The 24,586-nt window shown below is 41.4% G+C and overlaps 1 long non-coding RNA gene across 15 annotated transcripts in view; it reads right to left on the reverse strand.

The window, feature by feature from the left end:
* The window catches only part of LOC146395980 (uncharacterized), a 350,884-nt gene that overhangs the window by 190,362 nt on the left and 135,936 nt on the right, over nt 1-24,586 (reverse strand). For 3 of the 15 annotated variants that reach the window (XR_014829599.1, XR_014829593.1, XR_014829586.1), the window contains 2 exons: nt 23,979-24,064; nt 16,031-16,214 (listed from right to left, as the gene is read on the reverse strand). The exons of 6 other annotated variants lie outside the window; for them this stretch is intronic. This is a non-coding gene — a long non-coding RNA (uncharacterized LOC146395980). The remainder of the gene's footprint in view (nt 1-16,030; nt 16,215-23,978; nt 24,065-24,586) is intronic. 6 more of the 15 variants (XR_014829584.1, XR_014829595.1, XR_014829588.1 and 3 more) reach the window with 2 other exon arrangements.

The following is a 24,586-nucleotide window of genomic DNA, read 5'->3' on the forward strand; positions in this document are numbered from 1 at the left end:
ATGGGGCACTAGCAACCTGAACATGTGAGAACATTCTTCTACTCCACAGACATAAAAATGCATTCTCTCATTTCCGGAATTACACAGTCCTCTTTGTCTTTTGTTTTTTTCACTTCCAATAAAGATTAACTATAGATGTATACTTCTCTAGCATAAAACAAAACAAAACAAAACAAACAAACAAAAAAACACCCATGGGGAGTTCCCATCATGGTACAGCGGAAACTAATCCAACGAGGAACCATGAGGTTGGGGGTTCCATCCTTGACCTCACTCAGTGGGTTAAGGATCTGGCATTGCTGTGAGCTGTGGTGTAGGTCGCAGACATGGCTCGGATCTGGCATTGCTGTGACTGTGGCGTAGGCTGGAGGCTACAGCTCTGATTCGACCCCTAGCCTGGGAACCTTCATATGCCACGGGTGCAGCCCTAAAAAGACAGAAAGACCCCCCCCCCAAAAAAAAACCTCCAAAAAACAAACATAAAAAAACCCCATGCAGGCACATAGAAAAATGACATTTAATTCTAGATATTGACAGAGTTGATGCCGTCTAAGAGGACAGCTGCTATTCAGCTCTGGTCAAGCACTGCCAAGTGGAATTTAGGCCCTTTATGACCCAAATTTTCCATTTTCCAAAAGAAGCTGAAAATTTGGAGTTTTATGTGAAATTCTATTTTTAAATACTGGCTCATCTTTCTGAAAACATTGTGAAGGTTAAACAAAACATCCTGAGGCAAGTTCAGCCAGTAGATCATCAGCTTGTGACTGAAAGTATTAAAAAGAATTTAGCATTCATTGTCAAGTTGTTATATACTTAAAAAAGAAACATAATTTTATTTTCCTAAGCTAATGCTTCAGAGCATAGAATGATTCAGTAACTATGAAACAGTGTACATTATTTCATACCTTAAAACATATTTCCAGCATCACCTATAGTAGATTAAAGACAGCCTTAAATTCCTTGAGACACTTCCCATCTGGAAGCAGGGTCTGACTCCCCTTCCCTTGAATATGGGCTGGCTGTGGCAATTTGCTTGTAACCCTACAATGTGGCAGCAATGGCGATGATGACTTCTGAAGCCAGGTCCAGGGAAGACTTGCAACTTCTACCTTGGCCTCTTGGACATTCTCCCTTCTCTCTGGACACTTCCTCTCTGGATGTTCCCTCCTGGAATCCAGCTGTTATGCTGTGACAAGCTCCACAGCCCACAGAGACAGCACATACAGACACTCTGGGCCAACAGCTTGGCTGAGCTCCCAGCCCACATGAGCTGCCATCACCAGAGAGGCCTCCCTGGACCTTCTTCCCAGTTTTGCCTTTAGAGGCCCATGGCTCCAGACATCATCTCACTGCAACCAAATGAGAGACCCCAAAAAGGAACTGCTCAGATGAGTCCTTGGGGAATTTTGGATCTAAAAAATTATGAACAGGATAAAGTTGCTGTGTTACAGCACTGACTGTCAGGGTCATTTATTACCCAGCAATCAATAACAGAAACACACTACCTTAACATAATTGCTCAGGAAAGTCAAACTTCTCAGGCCTAAGAAAACCTGACTGCTGTTAGCACTATTTCCACTTAATCTTTTTTCTATCACTGTCATGAAGACTTATGGATTAATTTTCAAAGAATAAAGTATCGGAATCTTTAGGCATTTTAAATAAAACGTTTGATGTTAATTAAATGTCTGATTCCTTTTTTTTTCTGCCCTGATTTCCTGTTGCGATGGTGAAAACATGACCAGGAGCTAAAAGAAGTCAGTCAAAGAATGACCAAAAATGGGTGTTCTCTTGTTTCTTTATGGCACATACTATGGATTTCCAAAGAACACACTTGATGGAGGGTAAGCAGACTTTCAAGATGAAAAAGGACAAGTGAAGCTCTTCTAGAAGCATTTGGAGACTGTAATCAAAAGTACTCAAAATAAAAGGATGGCTAATTATCTCATTAGTAAAATTATGAACTAAAGATGCAATTTAAAAGTAAAATAAATAAATGCTCCCAATTAGGCATCATACATGTAGGATATAGAAAAGTTTCATGTCTGCCTTGAGGGCAACATAAAGGAGCCCAGGTTTTCACATATGGGGCCCAGAAATGGAAGGTTTGATAGTATGAGTTTTTAGACGAATAATCTATACCCATTTTCTATTTTGCAACACCCTATATTAGTTTATCAGTTCAAATAATAGGAAAGTAGGGAAAAAGATAATTTGGAGAACCGAAAAATAAATATAAATATACCAGACCCTTCATCTACTTCCATTTTTAATAGAACAAAGAAATCACACACACATCCATTCATACTCTTGTAGTGAGGGAAAGATAAAATTTCAGAAATTAAAGCATCAACTAGAAAGCTCGGATTGTTCTGTAAAAATCCCTGTAGCCAGTGAACAAAATCTCCTCTCTCTAGCTGGGCTCACACAATCCAGTCTGAGGAAAAATGTCCAGTCACTGCATTTCCTTAAGAAGGGCCATCTGATGAGTCAAAAGAATTCTTGTGATAGCAAGACAAGATTTTCTTTTAAAGAATAATGTTTAAAAATTGGGGGATTCATTATCTTGTTTAGGAGGGGGAGAATCTGGTCGTAAATGGGGAAAGGTGTGGGTCTAATGATTTTTGACCTTGACCTGCTCGGGAAACACAATCCAGAGAAAGTCCAGAGCTGAGGGGGAATGTCTTAGCCATAGGGAAGCACTGTAGGCAAACCAGCCTTAGCCACTTCAGTAATCTCAGACTCCTGCTTTGCAGAAGTAACACTTGTCTCCTGCAACCACTCATCTTACACTAATTACACTGGCCATTTTCACATCTTGTAGCCTTGTAGAGGTCACTGCAAAGCTAATGGCTCCTGACAGGGAGTAGGCAGACTCGGGTCCTGTCAGTCACAGGACTGAGGAAGGAAAGAAGAAAAGAAGGGAGGAAGGAAGACAAGGGACACATTCAAACAAAACTGACTAGTCGTGGTCTCCATGGCTCATTTCCAGCTTCTTAACTGTGGGGGAGACAAACAAAAAAATTGTTTTGAGTCTCAAAGGATGAGCAAGAACCCTTAGAAATCTTGTCAGGGGAGAAAGAAGCCACATCCAGCATTTGTTAGAACGTTGTGCACTAGTGGTTGTGGAAAGACCTGGAAAATTTTTCACCTGCTCTGTAGGTAGCGACTGAGGCACGTGGATGCCGTGGCTGGGAAATGCACATTCCTCTTTCCAAGAGAAAGATTCAGTATTCTTCCTTTATGCTAACCTAAGAACAGAAAGCTAGTCTCACAAAGAGCTTAGAGTGAGACTCACTTGGCGCCACGCTACTTCTGCAAGTAATCCTCCTGTTGAAAACTTCAAGAAGAGGAGCTGGATGAGCCCTGCCCTACTATATCCAATAATCACAATTGGCTGACGAATGAAAAGAAAGCTGACAAAGAATGTGCAAGGGTTCCCTTTAGGGTGCAAAAGACACATGGTAGTGTTGGATGGTGACAGAGCCCACAACCTCCCTGGCAGGTGCTCAGACTAGACTGCATCAACCCCATCATTGTGGGGGTGTCTGGGCCACAGAGCCACACGGCCAACACTGGTCTCATAAGCGGTTTTTGCATCATCCTTGTTCTGTTTTCTGCAGTGTCCTCCCAGCTCACCATCTCCTGGGCCTTCACTGAACATATAAGAAGATCTGGGGCAATGGTTCTCAAGCGGTCTGGAACTCAAGCGGATGTTTTGGAAATTTGTGGGGGTGCTTTTGATTGTAAAAATAATTATAGGAGGAGGTACTACAGACATTTAATGGGCAGGGCCAAGGAGGTTGGATGTCCTGAAATACACAGGCATTCCCCAACGGCAAAGAATCATCCTTCCATCGCGCACCATGGCTTTCAAATGATCCACTGCACAGCATAGACAGTTTCAGCCTAGAAACTTCTTCCATTTTATGTATAAACACAGAAGACTCTTCTGCATTTTGCAAGATTTTATTATGCTCTGAATTTTCCATTTGATTGCAGAAAGATTATTCTTAGCTTTGTTGGAGACATTACCAAGAGTCATCACTGTTCAGGATGTCAGTTCATGACCCTAACGCTGCTCTAGGTATCAGAGGCTCTGACACAGTATGCTTGTGTCACCTGCCTCTAAGCTTGCAATTGCTCACAAGAATTTACATATTAAAATAAAGAATATTTTATTTTAGGAGTTCTCATCGTGGCTCAGCGGTTAACAAATCCGACTAGGAACCATGAGGTTGCGGGTTCGGTCCCTGGCCTCGCTCAGTGGGTTAAGGATCCAGTGTTGCGATGAGCTATGGTGTAGGTCGCAGACACGGCTCGGATCCTGTGTTGCTGTGGCTGTGGTGTAGGCCGGCGGCTACAGCTCCGATTAGACCCCTAGCCTGGGAACCGCCATATGCCATGGGAGCGGCCCAAGAAATGGCAAAAAAAAAAAAAAAAAAAAAAAATATATATATATATATATATATGCCTTGTATTTCTTTTTGATATTTTAATTGGGCATCCCATGCTAAAAAAAAAAAAAAAAAAAAAACTCATGTATAAGCAGATTACCTATGAATGTTATTACTGTATAGTAAAAAGTGCTAATAAAAAATGTTTTGTTTGGGGAGCCGAAGGTCTGTCAGGGCTGGGAACTTCTGCTATAATGAGCTGGAGCATCTACAGTCAGTAATTTTTCACTTACTGACTCAGGTACGCCTCCTCCTATCTATCCTCAATAAAAATGCTACGAGGAAAGAAGAGAAAGGAGGACTACACAATGATCACCCCAGAGAAAGACCCTGGAGAAGCTTCTCTAGTCCCAGGATGCTCTATGGCAGCCTTGCCTGGTTTGCAGGATTTTCTCCTCTGGGGCCCAACTTAACCAGTTTCTGCTGTCTTATCTACTAGAATCCTTTCTCTGCTCACTGGGGATTATCTCTCAACTCTCATTTTTCAATTGTGTGACTTTGGTTGTGTCCGTTTAAAGTTCTCAACCCAGTAACCCAAATTCTTTGGAAGAAAGATGCTATATGAATAACTGGTGAAAGCAAGTATGTTTACAGTTAACTCAGGACAAAACAGTCATAAAATCTAACAGTCCCTATTTGGAAAAGAAACTTACGGATTATTACATTATTTTGATCATAGGGGCCCAATTTTAGCTGATTAATTGCCTTCTTTAGGTCCCAATTTCATTTATTTTAGACCTAAGATATAAATGTTCCTAAGATCCTTTTTATAGTGCCCCAGGCTTTCTTACTTAAAACGGGAAATCCCAGGCATATTCAGGATCTGACCAATTCCAAATCAAGAACATTTCCAAAATAAAAATATTTCCAAATTTTAAAGAGCTTATATCTGAAACAGCATAATCAGGAAAAGATTCAATTCAAACTCAAGAGATATTTTTTGTCATCTGGAATAACAAATGAGTTGTGCAGTATATGTGTGCACAGAACTGTAGAGTAGCTGTTTCCACTGGAACATAAGAATATAAGTCGTGCACCCAGAGCAGTGGCACAGCTGAGATGTCCCCGACACACATCTGCGTGTTGTGGCTTGGACCCCTGGCTCCACCAATCAGTCTTCGGAAGCCCAGCAGCTCACATATCAGCAAACACAACACAGAATATGCACTCAGTCTTAGATACTGCAATGGCATAATCTTTAAAATGGGTTTCTCTCAAAAAAAAAAAAATCCTTTGTTTTTGGTTTAGGCTCTGAGAAAAAAAGTCTTCTACCATAATTACATTTTAAACTACAAGAAATAAAACGCTGAGGAGCCAAGCCAAGACCAGGAAGGCAGTTGCCTTAGCCCTATACCTCTGAAATCAAGCAAGCCCCCCTGCCCTGAGTGAGAAACACTAAGGCAGGCACAACGTTTTGTTTGCACACGAATGGAAGCAGGTCCTAGGCACACGAACAGTTAAATTGGGCAAGAGAAAGTTTTGAGTTTTGTTTTTGTTTTGTTTTGTTTTGTTTTTTAGAAATAATTAGGTACTTGTCTTCAACATATATACTCACACACACACTCTCAAAGGCATTAGTAGAGAGCAATGGAATGTGCATATGCTTTAAAAAGAAAAAGTAAAATAAACACACTCATCCCTACCCTCACAGGCATAGGCAAGCATCCTGGAGACGGGATTTGGATTCAGGCAGGTAGCAAAGTCTACTGTGCCTGGAAAGGGGAGCCAGTTAGAAGAGACTGGACTCGGAAGCCCTCTCCTATCTGCTGGCCCCAGGCCCAAAGGTTCCTCTTGGACTGTCTAAGGAACTGCCATGCTGTGACGCTATGCAGGCCCTCACTGCTGCACTGGGCATGCACAGCATTATTAAATACCCTGGTACTGTCTGGCTTCGAAATGAGTTGATAATTGAGGGTCGGGGGTGGGGGAAGGCAGGCAGGACTGAGGGAGGGAACAGAGATAAAGGAAAAAGACTTACACAGGCCGGTCCCTCTTACTTACCTAAAAAATGCAATACATACAGTTCTCTAATTCTGGTTTTTATCACACTCATATTTACTACATCCATTATTTATACAGATATCAACTCTGGACACACTCAAAGTTGCTTTCTGGCAGAGGCTAATTTGAAATATGAGTGGAGTTTATTGGAATTATTGACTGGAGTTTCAAAAATGTGCATCAGTACTTATAAAGCACTAAAACACTAGACTATTTAAAAATAATTCTCAGAGTTCCCGCAGTGGTGCAGCGGGTTAAGAATCCGACTGTCATGGCTCAAATCACTTTGGAGACACAGGTTCACTCCCCAGACCAGCGGAGTATGTTAAAGGATCCAGCATTGCCCCAAATGTGGTGCTGGCCTTAAAAACACTACTACTACTACTGCTACTGCTACTGCTACTGTTACTGCTACTGCTGCTGCTGCTGCTGCTAATTCTCTTACCAGTTCTATACTTTTAATTCAATTTAATTTAATTTCTTTTTTGGCTGCCCCATGGCATTTGGAGTTCCTGGGCTGGGGATCAGATCCGAGCCACAGCTGCAACCTAAGCCACAGCTGTGGCAATGCCAGATCCTTAACCCACTGTGCTGGGCTGGGGATCTAACCTGCATCCCAGGGCTCCCAAGACGCCACCAATCCCATTGCATCACAGTGGTAACTCCCTAGACTTTTTATAGACATAATAAAATCTCCCTGTGATTGGACAGTAGAATAGCTATAAAAACGTGATTCTATCTGTAAGTATAATATATGTATTTTATATATAAGTATACATAACTGCATAATATAAATATATTACATAATTTTGTTAAGTATAATAGATGCATTCCACTTCCAAGTTATCTTATTCAGTTATATTCTCATGCAAACTAGCATTCCTGAGTCATCGTTTCTCCAGTGTAATTTTCACATACGTTTCCTTGCTCTAAAGAAGGTAGCTTGCCAATAGCTGACAGGCCCTGTGTTTCACAAGTGCTGGGAAAGGCTATTAATCCTAAAGGATTTCATTCTGGATGATATAAGGGATTTACCGTCATGGAGTTTAGCAATAGCAGTATTAGTGGCAGTTGTAGCAGCAGTAGTATTATAGGTGGAGGCATCTGTTTCAAATTATTATATACTCCTTGGTTTACTTGCCTTTCAAAATTCAGGTATATGATTGCAAAATCTAAAGTAGGTGACTTTGTGAATGATGTATTATTGTTAATTTTGAGGCCAATCCCCAAAGTCATTTTCATTAAGCTGTATAGAGAATGCAAAATGAGCTTGCATGTTCAAACGCAGTTAGTCAGTCAAAAGTAAGCATACCCTAAATTTTAGACCTCTCAGGTAAAAATTAAGCTAACACTGAATTATGCACTTTACTGTTATGACCTGTATATTTTTAGGCAGCAGCACAATGTGTATGTTAAGAATGTAATAACAAAAATGGCTGAGGGGGCACAGATAAGAAAGTAGGAAATTTAGAGGTTGCAAACCCAAATGCCTTGGGGCAGGAGGATAATGACAATGAGGACAGGTGGGTAAAATGCAATGTGAGTGGTCAGGATAGGACAACAAGAGGGCATGTGCCCTGTCTGATAACATTCTACAGCATAAAAACAAACACCGTTGAGTCCCCAAAGATCTGCAGATGAAATTAACATGTCTGAGATTTGCCTCAAAGTAATACAGGGCAAAGTTAGGAAGAGAAGGAGGACAGGGGCTTTTAGAAGAAACAAGATTAGCTTTTTTTTTTTTTTTTTTTAAAGTGGTGCACTCATGGAAGTTCCTGGGCCAGGGACTGAATCTGAACCCCTGCAGTTGGATACTTAACCCACTGTACCACAGTGGGAACTCAAGAATAGCTTTAATTGGTAGTTTTGAAGGCTGGTGATGGGTACCTAGACTTCACTGTACTCTTCTCTTTATTCCCACATAAATGTGAATGTAAATAAAAAATGAACATAATTTTTCAAATATTCAAAAAAAAGGTCCATAGGTTGCTAATTTTCAGTCTCAGTTGTAATTGAAAAAAAACATAAAAATGGCTTTATGTGTGTGGCACCTAATACCTGTCCACAGGAATGAAGACAAATAGTAAATTCATTGCTGCCATTAATAAAAACGTCCCCAAAGCAATAGGATCACATGAGGAATGAGAAGCTTTGTTTTTATGCCTCTAGTATTTATTCATAATTGTATATCAAATTCAAAGTGTGGGAGAACTGAGCCCTAAAATGCAATTATAGATACTCCCAGACACACACACACACACACACACACACACACACACACACACACACACACATCTTAGCATCTTAGCAACATCAAGCAGATGCTGAGATGCTGTGGACAATGAATTACCCTTAGCATGTGAACAGCTTTTTACTGTTCCCTTAGCATAACAGCTGAATTCCTAGAAGTCAAGATGAGTCCTTCTTCATCTTCTGACCCTGGAACATAGTAGATACTTACCAAATATTCATTGAATTAACAAAACAGCCTTCATGCACTAGGAATATCACCTTGACAACTCACAGAAAGTCTACGTATTGAAAATGAGTAACATGAAATCATTGGGACAATTCAGAAAAACTTTAGCAAAATGTGAAGTGTAATGAGCAGTGGGAAAACAACTGTTTTCCCCAGTTAAAAAAAATAAAATGTGATTCTAAATATATTCAGTAAATGACTTTTTCTGGAATTGCCTTAAAAGCTGCCCTAATGCATTCCATCCTCCATTTCCCAAGGCTATCACACTCTCTGGGATTGGAATCACCAACAGACAATTTTCCAGGCAAGTGCCAGAGACTTAACCTAACAGGCAAGCCTGATGACAGAAGTACAACTCTGGGAGCTCCCGTGTGTCCTGGAGCTCTGCAGGGGACTGTGCTTGAAGAATGACCCAACAATGTGGGGTGGACACATTTTGGTAATGGGCAGGTTACTGCCGCACTGGCAGGTTTAACTAGAGGTAGGCAGGTGAGGTTCCTAAGTACAGGTAGAAGAAAGTGCTGAAGACAGCCCAGTCAGAGAGGCCGTGATCCAGCACAACTCCTGGGCCCCCAAGCTGGGCTCCTTAAATTTAGGTGGGCGGGTGCCAGTAAGAGCTACCAGTTAAACAAAATGAAACTCAACTCAGGAGGTAATTCAAAATATTGTCACCATCCTAAGCAGGACATTTGTTCATATGCTGATACACCATATCCTCTCTCTCTACTCTTAGAAAATAATAAAGCCAGTCCCCTTCATAGAAAACACACATGTCACAGAGCCACTTCCCTCTGTGATTAAGAGTCACTAGAAATGCTCTTCTTCCACTTCTTGGATCAGCCTGATTTGGTGACAGCACAAATGACAGAATAATTCAGTTGTGACAGGAGTACCACAAGGGGACACACTTGTCAATGGGCCCATCTGTCTGCTGTCATTCTCCATCCCCTCAAATGCTTAAGAGAAAATGTCCCCTGCTACTGAAAATGTTAGGAGCAGAAGGAGTTACACTGATACATCCCCACTCTAAATGGGGTGAAGGAAGGTCGTGAATAATAGACAGTGCATTCATAGAAAAACAGTCAACAGAAGAACATGTGGTGGATCTAGGACATCCAACTCTCTGGGTAACTGTAGCCATTCATCTTCCTTATGCTCTGGAATAATACTAAAACAACAAGAAATTATGATGCCTTGTACTTATTTCATGAATGTGAGTGGCTACCATATAGAGAGCAGTGGGCTGGAGATTACAGAGAACAGACAGCAATAAGATTCATGACTTCTGCTCTCAATGAACTTAGCTAGTTGAGAAACACTATACACTCATAAAAAGTTAAGTTATAAAATGATACAAGTCCTAACTAATCACATAGCCCCACTAGTTCCATTTTATAATTTGGAATTAAAAGAGCAGAACAAATCCCAGAGATTTCAAATTGACTACTACTGATGCCCTAAATGTTACCTCTCTGAAACACAAGGGAGAAGTGGCACCTGCCAGCTTAGCCCTCCATCGTTCTGTTTCTTATGTATGAATGTGGTCTCCTCAGCCAGACTGTGAGGTCTCCAGAGGCAGCCCCTCATCTCCTGAATGTTCCATAGACTTCTTAATGCCCAGTGCATCGCTGGGTGACCAGGAGAGCCAGGTAAAGAGTCTACTCACAGATCCCACTATGTTCTCTTACTTTCATCCTGATACCCCTCCCATAGAGCTTAATGCACTTCACTGTAGCCATTTAGAGTTGGCACTGTTGAAATCTGTTCTATGAGAGCAGGCGGTGGGGCTTTCTTTCTTGTCACTGTGTTCCCAGCAGCCACCTGGGCACAGTAATTGAAATAATGAACAACTGCTACAACTTTGCTCAAACAACCATCGAAGTAACTAGAAAATCTGAGATACAGTTATACAAAAAAAAAAAAAAATTAAAGGATACAAATAGAAAACAATAGGAAGATAGGAAAAAACGCTAACCTACCTCACAGTTTTATATGCTATATTATTGCTTATACATATTCTTCAGCTAACTACTCAAGGATATCCCTGTTTTAATTGCCATCTGAAAGGCCTTGGGCCAAAAAGGTCATCTTCCATGTTTCCAACCAGCCTGCAGCAGTAACAACTGCAAGACAGACTGATCTTTCAGTGACTTCAATCGCTAATCTACGAGCAGCTTCTCCACACACCCTCTGACCTGGTCCTGTTTCTGGGCTCTGTCCAAATATATTGAAGCACCCCCACATGAAAACACCCAGATGCCACCAAATCTGAGACGGGGCCACAGGCATCCTGGGAAACCCAAGAATGTCTCAATTCTTGTGGCTCACCCAGGAGACAAAATGCGAAAGAGGAGAAGGCAGGAGATGTCCATTTAGTTCTATGGATGTGTAGAGACTTACATTACCACGTATACCAGGCCACCAGTCTGGTGAGACCACCAACCAGCCTCATCCGCTTTACTTTGTTATCACTGACTGTTTTGTGGTCTCAATGTAGTCAAAAGTGTTGAGAAGGGACTCAGACAGGTCTGGGTCACGTGGGAGAAGCAAATTTAGAATCTGGCTTGGCAGTGAGCAGGTGAAGAAGATAAAGGTCCACATATGGCTGCTGTCTTTGCTCCTTTTCATCATGTCACACTGAGTCTACAGACACACAGGCGATGCGCACACACACACAGAGTGCCAAGGCAACCTCACAGTGCCAGGTCTGGCTTCCAAACAGCTGGAGCAGAAAGCAGCAGTTGGCAGGAGCAGACAATAACAAGAGACACAGTATTAGGTCCAGATTGACACACAAGAGTTCTTGGCATTAACCACACTGCAACCCTTTTTCAGGAGAACTGGCAAACTTCCAGGCCTCCCCAGCCCTTCTCCAAATGGCAAATCCTAGACCATCTATGGAAAAGGAAAACTTAATAGGTAAAGCCATTTGCCTCTGACTGTTTTCCAGCTATGTCAAATTATACTTGTTAGACTAGGTCTCAAAATGAAATGGGTTTGCACATTAATAAAAACCATGACATGAAAGTAATAAGGACCATTTCTTCATATGTTATAACCTGAAGAGAACTTGGACATAATTACTCTAAATGCTCTCGTGTTATCGTTGAGGAAAATGGGTCCTGGAGAATTTATGACTTGATGGGGTCACACTGCTAGATAGTGGCAGAGTTCCTGCCCTGAATTCCAGGTAGCATTCTTTATTTTCAGCCATGCTGCTCTTGTGATTCATTTCACATCCATCATTAGCTCCCTGAAAGATCATGATATCAAATTACTACTTTGTGACATCATATTCATAGCTAAAGCAACTGTGCTGATTTCACAAATACAGTTGCATGTTCTGACCCAGCTGTAGGATAAACAAAGACAGTCTACGGAGGGGCGGGGGGGAGGGGGCCTCCTTAGTGATGACTTGAGTAATCAGGAAGCAAGAATGCAATGATTTCCTTAGTAATTTTCTTTTGCTGAAAATCAAACACTAAGTCTTTGTTGATAGTAGTTAAGAGTTGATGACACTGTAGTTAGGACGACTGGGTTTAAATTCTGGGTACACTGTAGTTAGGACGCTGGGTTTAAATTCACACACACTTAAAGTGGTATGACCTTGGGCAGGTTCTTTCATCTTTCTAAACCTCAGTTTCTGAGTCTATAAAAAAAAAAAAAAAAAAAAAAGAATAAAAACAGCACCTTCCTCATTTAGTTCTTATAAGGATTAAGTGAGATGAGGCACTAAAGATGCTTAGCTTAGCACATGCCAGTCATTCTTATGTATCCAATGAGTTTAATATTTCATTTTTTCTCTGATTCTGTTTTTAACACTCTTTTACAACCCATCCATTCACTCATTATTAATTCTGGACATTATCAAAGTTGCTTTCTGGAGGTGTCTGATATTGAAATTTCTAAAACATGTATCAACACATATGGGCATCTAAAACAAGAGGGTCTTTAAAAAATCGTCTGTTGCTATTACAATTAAGGCTATCTATCCTCCTCCTCCTTATCTTCAATACCATCATCTTCATCCTCAATATCGTCATCATCTTCTTCCTACTGGGTGCCCAGAGTCATCTAGAGGAAATCTACCTTGATGATAAGCTTTGGCATTTTTTACAGAGTGGGAAGACATAAAGCTACGCAGTGTCTGTTAGTAGACATGGCAGGGACACTTAAGATCAGACGAGTGAGTATTTCATCTTTTAAGTTAGCAAAGGGGAAGCATTTCCAGATATTAGAAGTGTCTCTACTTCTATTCTCCCAGGAGGTTCTACTTGTTGCCTCTAAAAGTGGGTCTTCGCTCTCTGAGAAATTCCCAGAGGTAACATTATCAAGTCCTCTTCCTTCACCTCAAAACTTCTCACTTGTGTTTTCACAGGGAAAAGTTCACAGGTGTAGGCTGACTCCTTTCAGATCACAACTCTACCAACCACCTTGGTTCTTGAAATGGTAGATTCATAGCCAACAGACCCAAGCTTATCTCTTTCTCAACCTCTCTGTTTCTGTCTCTGTTTCTCATCAAAATAGTTCTGCTTCTACCAAAAAAGGGCAAAATTCCATGGTCTTTAAATATAGTAACAATGCTTTTAATGCAAGAAAATAGAAAGTGTACATGCATGTGTAACTGGGTCACCATGCTGTACAGTAGAAAAAAAAAAGTATTGGGGAAATAATTAAAAAAATAAAATAAAAAAGAAAATGTGAAAGAAAATAAATCTGAATAAAGCAATTTAAATTTTTAACCATTAAAAGTGATAAGAGAAAGAACATTATTTTTAAAAATTTTAAAAACCTTGAATAATTTTCTTTTCAAATTTTAGTTTTATTCTAATTTCAAAGGCATTAGTCACAGAGAACCTAGATTTAAAGTATCTTAGCATAATCGCAGTGATGGAAATATGCAAACAGTTTGTCTAAATTATTTCTTAAATTCCATTCTTTAAAATCATAGACAAACTCCTTATTCCAGTTTGAAGTATATACTTTTCAATGTTACCCCTTCAATCTGTAATCTTCAGAACGCAACGCAAATTGTTTCCTTTTTTGTTGTATGGGTTTTTACTGATTTCAGCTTCAACCTGATCTTAGGACATAAGCCAATTTTCCTAAATTTATCTTGTGCTTGTTGGCAATTTGGATTTGTCTCTGACAGAGGCTAAACGGGGTTTAGAATATTAATTTAAAGTCTTGTGCTAAAAAATGCCATAAAAATCTTGGGTTTTGAACATAAGAGACTGCAGCATTTCCATAACAATATGCAAAAGGCTCTGTTTTTACTAAATGTACCATGGTGAGGTTAATCCTGAAAATAAAGTTGTTCTCTCTCTCTCTGTCTTTATAATGTCTTGATACATGAACTAGTGATACTTGCTTCAGGCATAATTCCCAGCCCACTTAAAACAAAAGCTCTGGGCAGCACACTGTGATACCAAGGCTAACAGCTGTCAGCCAGTAAAGGCATTCGCCAGATGTTGGGGCCCAGAGGCATCCAACAACAGTGATCATTACAGCCTTCAATCACCCCATTTAGAATTTACAACAAACTGAGCAGAAAGCCATTATTTCCACCTTCGGTATAAAGTTTTCCTCAGGCCGCAAGGGGAGTTGTGCAACGGACGGATGCACCATCTGCTCCAAGTTCACGCTGCTCTTTTCGTGGAACCTGCACCCATAGAAATAAGTCCCATAAAGCCCAGAAATGCTGAGATGTTATTTGTTCTTATTTGAGAGAATATCAAAATCCCTAAGGGTTCTTGATCACACCTAGAAAAAGGATGGACACTGTAATTAAATGAACTAATAACAAATCATAATATAAGGCATAAAATGAACAAACATTATGAATTCATCATACTTAGACAATTACTACCCATATGGCTTGTTAAACTCAATCTGCTACCTGTAGTGACATCAAATGCATACTGTATATTCAATGCTGCAGCTTCTTTTCCCCCCAGGATATAATTACTTAATTTTGTGAATGAGCAAATGAGATGTACAGGCAATGTGTTCACCATTCGGTAGCCTCTCTAGTCTCCCTTAATGGGTCAAAGGATGTCTGCCACTCACAGCTCCGAAGGCTCCTGCATTCCTTTGCTTAGAGACACCAGTTCCTTTGGAGACAAACGCCCATATTCCTCCTCCCTCCTCACTCTAACTTTTCCCTCTTTACTTCAAGGAACATACAGCAAGAAGTTAAGAGAGTGGACTTTCTGTGCACCTTAACCTGGAGGGACAATGTGTGTCTCCTGTGTAATCTGACACCACAGTCAAATGACACCAGTCTCCTAGAGAAAGCCTTGCTCGCTCTTTCTTTCTTTCTTTCTGTCTGTCTGTCTGTCTTTCTTTCTGTCTTTCTTTCTTTCTTTTTTTTTTTGTCTTTTTGCCTTTTCTAGGGCCGCTCCCATGGCACATGGAGGTTCCCAGGCTAGGGGTCGAATCAGAGCTGCAGCCGCCAGCCTACACCACAGCTCACGGCAATGCCGGATCGTTAACCCACTGAGCAAGGCCAGGGATCGAACCTGCACCCTCATGGTTCCTAGTCGGATTTGTTAACCACTGAGCCATGACGGGAACTCCCCAAGCCTTGCTTTTTCTATAATAAAATTGCAGATGTGACTTAGAAGACCCAATGACTTCCCCATTTACCAAGGTCACTGCTGGGAACAGCAATGATATCGACCCAAGCGGAACTGTTGTGAGAATGAAATAAAACATCTCCGTGAAGGGTCTAACCCCAGGTGAGTCAGTGTTCACCAAAGGGGTAGTGAACTTGCATCCTGGAAACACCACTCGGAGTTTGACTGTTCAAGAGAAAATTTTAAAAACAAAAACCAAGGAGCTGCTGAGAATGCTCTTACTCTGGAAGGGCACAGCTTATCTATCCCCCCACTCCCCACCCCCCACAGTGAAAATGATGCTATGAAAATTAGGGGCTGAACCAGGCTCACACTCAGCCTGGAAGTTTGGTGCATCACAGAATCACCATATCATCCACCAGCAGGTAAAGCCTAAGGAACCCCACGGACAGCCATTGGGGCTCAGAGACTAGGGGACAAAGCCCCAACCAGCTATACCTTCCCAAGCAACTCACGCAGACCAGCTGCAGAGGCAACAAATGCTTGAGGGCAGCAGCGGGTGATGATGGGTGGAAGACTCAGTCAGCCGTGGACTCTCAGCCTCCCACCTCGGAGGCCAAATTTGTTCACACATCCCATCTTCTCCTGAGCTGAGCAGCCAGTTCTAGCATCTGTGACCAACTCCAGGTACAAGATCTGCTGTCCGATCAAAAGAGGCAGAATGAACCATGAGTCACCCTGACTCCAAGGGGGCCTAAAGAAGCTATCTCTATGAATAAGCCTTAATCAAGCACCTTTCACACTGTCACAGAAAAGTAGACATGTGAAGCCTGTTTCACCATTTATCCTCTTATAATCAGGTACTCTGAGTAGTTCTATAGTATCTCGGACAGAACAACAATGCCCAGGTTAGCTCTTTGCCCAAACTTCAAGTGTAGAAACTCTCTTGGTGTATTCTAATTAGTTGTTTACAGTGGTCCGGGAGCCCCAAGGCTTTTTCAGTTAAATCAAGCCCAGATTCTGTGCAGTTGGCGATGGAGGGAGGACCCTTCCTGGAAGAAAGCCATGGCCTGTGGCCTTAATGCCTGTGTCCTGAGGTTCATCTGCCCCCAGAAGTCCTTGCAATTCTTACTTTACCTCCAGCCCACCCTTTCAAGAATGCTTCGAGGCACAGCTGAGACCACTTAAATGTGAACATTTAAACATAATTTTGTTAAGTACTTGGGGAGAACAAAACAGAAAGCAAGAGAGATTTGGCATCTCTGAGCCTGAGTTTGAATCTTGGCTGCCCCTTTGTATACTTGGAGCAGGTGACAGCCCTTCTGTCTTCATTTGTGATGCATAGGCAATAGTAGACCTACATCATTTTGTTGTGAGGATTAGATGAAAAAAAATTAAAAAGAAAGAAAAAGAGAAAGTCTGGCACATGGTAGGTCCTAAAAAAAAGTTTTCCTCTGTGGTTTTGTTTGTTGATTTTTGGCCTTATAAAGCATTAGCTTTTTTCTCTTATTCACCCTGACCCAAGATGCCATCACCTCTCCCCTGGATTATCACAGTGGCCCTTAACTATTCTTTGTCTTCTTGCTTTCCCACCACCTGGGCGCTCTGCTCAATGCAGCAGCTATAGTGACTGTATTCACTTCCTACTGCTGCTATAACAAATCGCCACAAACTTAGAGGCTTAAAACAACACAAATTTATTATCCTACAGTTTGGAGTTCGGATGCCCAAAATGGATCTCAGGTTTAAAATCAAGGTGTCAGCAGGGCCGTGTTCCTTCTGGAGGCTCTCAGGGAGAACACCTTTCATTGCCTTTCCCAGGGTCTAGAGTCCACCCCAGCTTGTCCCCAATACTGTGTCCCTTGATTTGTGGCCCCCTTCCTCCATTCTCAAAGCAGCAATAGCAGGCTGAGTCCTCACTCTGCCACCCCTCTGGTTCTCACTTGTCTGTTTCCTACTTACAAGGACCCTTGTGATTACACTGGGGCCACCCAGATAAGCCAGGATAATCTCCTAGGTCACCTGATTAGCAACCTTAATCCCATCTGCAACCTTAATTCCCCTTTGCCATGTGATATGACATATTCATAGGTGCCGCAGACTACATCATGGACATCTTTGGGGGCCACTGGTCTGCATTGATTGCCACAGTGATTGCATTAAAACGTAAGCCTGTTCATACCCAAAGCTCCCCATTCAGAATATAAACCACAGTCCCCCCATATGGCCCACTGGAGTGTGTGCTCCTCCCATTGCCTCTCGGGCTGCTCTCCTACTGCTTTCTCCCTCAGCCACACGGGCTTCTTGACCTTTACTGGTTAAAGGAACATCCCAGGCAAGCAGCACTCGGAGGTTTTGTACTTGAAAAAAGCACGTCACACAGAAAAGGATATCCAAAGTGCAAACAAGCATATGAAAATGCACTCAATTTCGTTAAGTCATTCAGGAAATGCGAATTAAAACCATAATACAATACTACTATATGCACCCCAGAATGGCAAAAAAATGAAAAAAAAAAAAAAAGACAGAAAATACCAAGTGTTGACAGGGATGTGAAGCAACGGGAACCCTCAGACACAGGTGGAGTATAACTACTATGGAAAAACGTTCAGCAGCTTCTGCAAAAGCTGGACATATTCTATGACCTAGGACTGTCACATTATAGCTGAACTGTTATTTCCCATAGATTGTGAAGGCCTGAGAGGCAGGCATTCTGTCTGGTACAGAGTGACTCCTAGAACAGTGCCTAGTACATAACAGGCACTCAATGAATCCTTGCTAAATGAGTGAGTGAAGGCATCTACATGACTAGACCCTTAGAGGTTCCACCACTCGCCCCACATGGTTTCAGTGCTTCTATTACCAACCTCTGTGGTTCTGGATAATTGATTGGTTTCCTTACAACATGGCTTTCTCTCCACATACTAGGTCAACAAACCCTGGTTACTCTTGTGAGTGTGCGTAGCACATGGATGACTCCCACACACAGACCGGACCCTGCTAAAGAGCTTAAGCGAGTGAGTGAGTGAGTGAAGTTCACAGTGAAAAGCCATGGTGGAGTGCTGCCTGCACTTCGTACACTCTGGCCCCTTCCTCAGACCCCCGAACCCCCACCCCAGTGACTTCCGCAGGTCTCCACATGGTGTCTCCTTAGTGCTTGTGAACGTGTTCTCCCTGTGACACGTGGCAGCTGCCATTTTCTGAGCCGTTTTCTGCTGGCTCCTCTCAGTGCCAGGGCTCTGCTGTCACTAACGAGCCCTTTCTTACCAGGTTCCACCACTGTCTCCCAGTGGCACCACTGTCATCAGCAATGCCCTGAAGATTCCCAGGCACCAAACCAGTACCAGTCTCTGCAGTTTTCAAGGCACTGAAAAAGTCTCCCTTTACTCTAGCAAGAGTGGGGGGTTTCCCCTCCCCTTGATCACTTGGCCCCAAAAAGAAAACTACTCTTGTGACTTCTGCCTGTGGCATCCATCTTCTTAAGGCTCAGGCATGAGTTAATCTGTGTGCCATCTTCCTAGTCTCCTCCCCTCTGGCCCTACCTCTTCAGGATGCTGCTACAAAAACCCCGATGCCATTAGCTAGTATTTATTCCTTGCCAAATATTGCCAGAAGTCTTCTAAAGACACTACACATTTTTAATCACTTAATCATCAGCATAACCCTATGAGATGGGTACTAGTATAATCTCCATGTGACAGATGAGGACACTGAGTCATGGAAAGATTTAGAAACTTGTCTAAAGCCACACAGCCAGGAAGTGCCAACACCAGAATTTAAGCCCAAGCAAACCTGTATATTAACTCTTGGCCTGCTGACCTCACAGTCAATAACATAGTGGAAAAAGAAAAAGGAAAACCAACAGTGATCCAGTGCACACTAAGGACTAGGCTGTGCTCTAAGCACTTTACATCTTTTGTCTTATTTAAATCTCTCAATAACTAAGAACTGTTAGGATCTTTTCTACAGAGATGAAGAGTCTCATCTGTAGATGAAAGTAAAACGCACTGCCAAGGTCATACAGTCCTTGAGTGATAAAGCCAGATTTTATTCTCAGGTACTATGACTCTGGAACCGCTGTGCCAGTGGTCTCTGCCTCTGAAGGATCACAGCACTGGCAGAGGGTGTAGGGGAGGTGGGGGAGGTGATGGTGGAGCTCCAGGAATGGCTGAACATTTCTCACTCTCACTTCTGGGTGTGGCTTAGGCCCCAGTTGGGAGCCCTGCTATATATGCCAGGATAGGTACTATAACAATACAACCAAATATTATTTTTCTCCATGTTGCCTTGAAGATTACAATCTTTAAGTGCTCTCAAAAGTCTCCAAGAGGGAATTCCCATCATGGCTCAGTGGTTAACGAATCTGACTAGGAACCATGAGGTTGCGGGTTCGATCCCTGCCCTTGCTCAGTGGGTTAAGGATCTGGCGTTGCTGTGGCTGTGGTGTAGGCTGGCGGCTACAGCTCTGATTAGACCCTCGCCAGGGAACCTCCATATGCCGCAAGAACGGCCCAAGAAATGGCAAAAAGACCAAAAAAAAAAAAAGTCTCCAAGATCATCACTAAGCCACATTTCTTTTCTATCTTTAAAAAAGTCAGAATGATGACCAGAGCTAAGAGTGTAGTTGGACCATCAAATTTGCAAAAAATAAAAGAGAGAGAAGGCTAGTTACCCTTTGCCTCCCTACTGGCCCTCATTCCCCAGATCATAGCTTCTGCCATGATTGGTCCAAGGGAAAAGGAACACCTTTCCAGACTGACACATGTACCTTATTTACAATTCCCAAGGAAGAGAATGATTTCCTGCTCAAACCCTTACGCTCAGGAGAATGCCACAATATGCTCTTCCCAAAGCTTCTCAGAACGTGAAACAGAGGGCAGGGGACTGCTGATCACGCAATAATTTGAGCCATCATGTTCAACGCAAATAGTACTCCTTGCAACTAGACATGTTTGATGTTTGCTACAACCCTACTGATAAGATACTGGCAGAGCTCTTTAATAAACTTGATAAGAGGCAGGATTTCGCGTGGGGTCACGCTTGCCATCTGTTAAGAAGGCAATTGTCAACAAAGTACATGGAGGCAGATAAACTTCCTGGCAAATGCCCTGGAATGCAAAAAGCCTTTGCCACAGGGAAACTTCCCATGAAATCTCAACTCGTGGAATCACAAAAACTGTCACATCTCTCCCATATAGTAAAAAACACCGAGCAACTGTAAGAGGAAATGCCAAACTCTGGATGCTTTATAGATGCCAGCAGAAGTATAAAGAGCTAGGTAAGACTATTTTGTTGTTTTTACAACACTGACACTATACTTAATGCTGAAGATATGTTCTAATTTAAATTCTCAAAGTAAAATACCTGACATAGTAGAATGCCACGTGGCCCACTGCTTAGAGAACTTTCTTTAAACTGAACCACTTGGGGCCCAGAAGAGTGTCTAAGAATCTTCATTTTCACACTCCTACCCTTCCACCTTAGCTTCTGTGTCTCTCCTCTCTACGCAGGTATCATGTACACTATGAACAGCATAAGTCGGTTTTTTAATTTTGTGATTGAAGAGTGAAGAGGAAAAAATATCAAATGATTGTGAATTTAAGGGTGAAAAAAAAAAGAATCTTACCTTCAAAACTTTTCAAAAGGAATAGTTCATTCTAGCTACCTACATTCAGGCACCTACAAATGGCCCTCTCATCTATTATTACAGAGAGATATAATCTTCACGTGAAGTCTATTGCCTTGACATATAGGATCTTGACTTAGGAATTGAGTATTTCACCATTCTCTTAATGATATCATAGGCACTTTTTTTTTTTTTTTTGGCTGTGCCTATAGCATGTGGAAGTTCCCAGGCCAGGAATCTAACACAGTGACTCAAGCTGATACAGTGACAATGCTGGATCCTTAACCCACTGTGCTACAAGGAAACGCCATCACAGTTACTATTGATTAAGCAATTTCAATGGCCAATGCTTAAAAATCAATGGACTGTTACTCTGAAAATTTATAACTAAATGAAAAAACATAAGCCTTTCTTCTGTCTTTATTATACGAACTATATTTCAGAGTAACCAATTAATGCTAGCTGATGAGGGAAATCTTTTTTTAATAACTTTTTAAATTTTTATTATTTTTTATTGAAGTATAGTTGATTTACAATGTTGTGTTAGTTTCGGGTGTATAGCAGAGTGATATATATTCTTTTTCAGCTTCTTTTCCCACATAGGTTACTACAAAATATAGAGTGTAGTTCTCTGTCCTATACAGTAGGTCCTTGTTGGTTATCTATTCTATATATAGTAGTGTGTGTATGGGAAATCTTTTTTAAAGAGGAATTCCAGTTATTACATAGTAAAGGAAGAACAGAACTATAAAATCATCATTTTGTAACCTGTACTGTAATAATTGATTCAGGCAACAAATATAAATGGATGCTGATAGTGAAGAACCAATGAAGAATTAGATGTTTGTGGCAGGCAGATGACTTCCACTTATACGAGGAAAACCACAGCATTATGGAAAGATCTGACTAATACTAGCTGAATCTACTGATCGATCCTGGCAGCTATAAATTTGAAATACTCAAATATTTGTTCTCCTGACATGATGCAACATGAAGTAAAATCCAAAATACTTCACCCAAATATATTAAACCTTTTAGAAATAAAAGAAAACAAAAGACAAGAAAAAAAAATCCAATGACATAATGAGGAAAACAGCAGGCAAATCCAGAATGTATACCATTTTACAGGACAACCAATCTCTTTAAGTCAACGGCATGAATTAAATGGGGGAGGGGTGCGGGTGGGGGGGAGAGGGAAGGAGAAAATGCTCTCAATTCTCCATTTAAAGAGACTTAAGAGACAAGCAGTATAATATGACATATAGACTTTTTTGGATTCCTATTTGAAAAAAAAAGCAACGAAAAAATCGAGAGGACAATTGGGGAAAATTGAATATGGACAGGATATTAAATGACACAAATGAATTATTGCTGTAGAGCCATAAAGGCCTAATGATTATATAAGAAAATGTCTTATTTGTATACAGATGCATACTGAAGTATTTGAGGGTGAAGTTGCAATGTTTGGAATTTACTCTAGACTATTTCAGCAGAAAAGGAGACTGGCAAATCAAACATGGCAAAAGGTGAAGAACTGTTTAGCAATGGATATGTAAAGCTTCATTATCTAGTCATTCTCCGTATGTGTTTGTTTGAACTTTTTATTTTATTTTTTTATTTTTTTATTTTATTTTATTTTTATTTATTTATTTATTTATTTATTTTTATTTTCCCACTGTACAGCAAGGGGGTCAGGTTATCCTTACATGTTTGAACTTTTTTATAACAAAAGGTTTTAAAATTAGACTAAATTACGTCTTCATTTCTTGAGGCTGAAGGAATAAATACTGCTAGAATAAACTCTTTGGTATAAAATGAGATAGCTAATTCTTGGGCCCAGCTTTACTGCCGATCCTAAAATTCCACTTGCAAAGAATCTTTTCTGCTTTTGAAGTTTGTTAATGATATGAACGCTACTAAAACAGACTCACAAAATTTATAGATACTCCTGAAATATGAATAATTTTGACCTAGAGAGGTTTTTTTTTTTTTTTTTTTTTTTGTCTTTTTTGTCTTTTAAGGGCCACACTTGCGGCATATGGAGGTTTCCAGGCTAGGGGTCTAATCGGAGCTGTGGCTGTTGGCCTACGCCAGAGCCACAGCAATGCCGGATCCAAGCCGCATCTGTGACCTACAGCACAGCTCACGGCAACACCAGATCCTTAATCCACTGAGCGAGCCCAGGGATCGAACCTGCCACCTCATGGTTCCTAGTTGGATTCGTTTCCGCCAAGCCATGACGGGAACTACGACTTAAGAGTTTTTAAAAAGAATAATCGTCCTCTCTAGTTGACCAGGTGATCATTAATAAAGTGAAAAATGCACTCTTGGAGTTCCCGCAGTGGCACACTGGTTTAAGAACCTGATTGCAGCAGCTTGGGTCACTGTGGAGGTGCGGGTTCAATCCCCGGCCTGGCACAATGGTTTAAGGGATCCAGCACTGCCGAAACTGTGGCTAGGTTGCAGCTGAGGCTCAGATTCAATCCCTGGCCTGGACACTTCCATATGCTGCAAGTGTGACCACGTAAAAAAAAGGAGAAAAGAAAGAAAAATGAACTCTTAATGGGCCATTAGAAAAATCTAAAACTATATTCAATTCTTGCATATACACACATACAAAATGTGCTTTTGGACACATTTTTATAATTAAATGCAGCAAAAAGTAACTGATTTCATCACATGCTCAAGTATTAATTACACGTTTCAAGCTAAATCTAATTGAAGAGTCGTTATAGACCTCCTTGGACCCAGACAATGCTGAGGTGAGTCTTGGTCTTGATTTTAGAAAACATAGGAACTAGACCCACCAATGTACAAACAACGTGACTGACAATTACCTTCCTTTGTCTTAGCTTGTCTGAAGTAGCACAGTGGGGAGAGGGGGTGGTGGATCATATCCCTTGTACTGCTGGGAGGCAATTCCCTATATAAATTGAAAGAAAAATAAGTCCAAAATCGATCTGAGGAATTAGGCATCCCACACCACCCATGGTACATAAGAAAATAATCAGCCCACTTTGCTATGGAACTGCCACAAGTTGCTACTATGATTTCTCATCATCCACAAAAAGTTAGTTACTGACGTAAAGTAGAGCAGAGCTGGAATCTTATAACCATCTGGGCAGGTTTCTTTCCAATTTGGGGCTGTAGAGGAGTGAGAATGCAAAAGAAAACTGACAAATTTCTATTTGGTCAAGATTCTTCTGGCACAGACAATAGAGACCCACTCAAACAAGCTAAGGTACAACAGTAGGGGAAGAGGGGATTATTATAAGAAGTGAGATGGAACCTAGGGCAGAAAAATAGACTGGGGTGCCATAAGAGACCTGGACTAGGAATCAGAATAGTGCCCAGAGCTAAGGTCTACCTTCCTTCCAGAATGGAAGCTTCTAGGGAGGTAGACTGTTGTCTTGATAGCATGGTATCCCCAGCGTCTAAACAGTGC

This window comes from Sus scrofa, chromosome 15 (assembly GCF_054392235.1).
Source record: "Sus scrofa isolate SSC_HxYL_T2T_F1_AM1 chromosome 15, Sscrofa_HxYL_maternal_Yorkshire_Landrace_v2.0, whole genome shotgun sequence".
Lineage (NCBI taxonomy): Eukaryota > Metazoa > Chordata > Mammalia > Artiodactyla > Suidae > Sus > Sus scrofa.